Below are 2,321 nucleotides of genomic sequence, written 5' to 3' on the forward strand. Positions count from 1 at the left end.
GAGAACTCACTGTTGCTAAAATGACTTTCTGAAGACCTGAACCTCAAGCAGTTCCTGCAGAAACAGACACAGGTGGAGGATCCAAGATTAGTGATGGGGAGCACAGGGTAACGGGGACTATGTGCCACCTCAGGGCCCCTTGCTGGGCTCTGCTGGTTCTGATGTTTGTAGTTTGTGATGTCTGTGTAATGTGAGCTGATGTAACCCAAATGGAAAATAAAGACAGTTTCTTGCCTCTCATGGGATGCTGACACCTTGTCCATAGGTAAAGAGACATACCCAGTCAGCGTGATTTCAGAAAGTTTATTTGGCCTCTGTATTTAATCCATCAGGACCCTCAGTTTAGGATCCTTGAAAAAGAAACTGTCATTGGATAGGTCTTTTCATCCTGGAAACAGGGTTGGAAAATAAAACCTTTTTAAGAGATGGAGGACGGTTGAAAGTGCTGCTGACAAGGCCACAAGAGATGAACTAAGACCCATCGCAAAAGCTGACATTCACTCCGAGTTCCTAGTTTGGGCCATTCAGAAACTTTGATTAAAGCTGCTTTTCAAAAGAAGCTGGAGAAAGTGAATTACTTCAGTTAATGGGGTTCTGTTGTTTTTATCATGTGGAAATAATCATGAATTCATTTCTAATGCTTTTGACAGTGATAACTAACAATCACAGAGCACTTACTAAGCACCAAGACTGTCTTGCCTCACTGAATCTCAAATCGATCCTACGAGAGGGATGATTTTGTTACTGTCATTTCACAGATGAGGTGTCTAAGCATAGAAGGGTTAAGTAACTGAACAACAACGCAGAACTAGGATGTGACCTCAGATAGTCTGGTTACAAGCCCACTGTCAGAGCCCAACATTCAAATCCTTTTATTAGAGTCCCTTAAAAATATGAAATTTGGGACTTTTAAAATTTATATTCCTAAGACACACACATAGTCTTCTAATTGTTTTCTCCTCTATTATATTCATTTTTTTCTGTCCCTTTCCTTTTCTTCCCCCCCCCCGTCAATGAGATAATCACTTTGTTATAATAGAAAATTAGGGAAATTTTTTTTTAAATTAAATCATAGCTGTGTATATTAATGCAATCATGGGGTACAATGTGCTGGTTTTACATACAATTTGAAATATTTTCATCAAACTGGTCAACATAGCCTTCATGGCATTTTCTTAGTTATTGTGTTAAGACATTTATATTCTACACCTAGTAAATTTCACATGTACCCTTGTAAGATGCACCATAGGTGTGGTCCCACCAAGCACTCTTCCTCCACTCATCCTCCCACCTCCCCTCCCCTCTGTCTCCCCTTTCCCCTTCTTCTTGGGCTATAATTGGGTTATAGCTTTCATAAGAAAGCTATAAATTGGTTTGCTAGTAAGACTGAGTACATTGGATACTTTTTCATCCATTCTTGAGATACTTTGCTAAGAAGAATATGTTCCAACTCCATCCATGTAAACATGTAAGAGGTAAAGTCTCTTTCTTTAAGGCTGCATAATATTCCGTGGTGTACATATACCACAATTTATTGATCTATTCATGGATCAATGGGCACTTGGGCTTCTTCCATGAATTTGCAATTATGAATTGGGCTGCGATAAACATTCAGGTACAAATATCTTTGTTATAATGTGATTTTTGGTCTTCTGGATATATACCTAGTAGAGGAATTGTAGGATCAAATGGCAGGTCTATTATTAGATACCTAAGTGTTCTCCAAACATCTTTCCAAAAGGAACATATTAGTTTACATTCCCACCAGCAGTGTAGAAGTGTTCCCTTTTCTCCACATCCATGTCAATATCTCTGGTTTGGGGATTTTATGATGTGGGCTAATCTTACTGGAGTTAGATAATATCTCAAAGTAGTTTTGATTTGCATTTCTCTGATGATTAAGGATGATGAGCATTTTTTCATATATCTATAGGCCATGTGCCTGTCTTCTTCAGAGAATTTTCTCTTCAAGTCCCTTGCCCTCCCTGAGGTGGGATCACTTGTTCTTTTCTTACTAGTATGTTTGAGTTCTCTGTGGATTCTGGTTATTAAACTTTTGTCAGAGACATAACTAGACATAACTAATCTTCTCCCATTCTGAGGGATGTTTACTTGCTTTACTTATTGTGTTCTTGGCTGTGCAGAAGGTTTTTAGTTTGATCAGGTCCCAGTAGTGTATTTTTGATGTTGCTTCAATTGCCTGGGGGGGTCCTCCTCATAAAATATTTGCCCAGGCCAATTTCTTCAAGAGTTTTTCCTGCACTTTCTTCTAGTATTTTTATAGTTTCATGTCTTAAGTTTAAATCTTTAATCCAGTGAGA

This window comes from Otolemur garnettii, unplaced genomic scaffold, assembly GCF_000181295.1.
Source record: "Otolemur garnettii isolate 467f Iridium unplaced genomic scaffold, OtoGar3 scaffold00208, whole genome shotgun sequence".
Taxonomy (NCBI): Eukaryota; Metazoa; Chordata; class Mammalia; order Primates; family Galagidae; genus Otolemur; species Otolemur garnettii.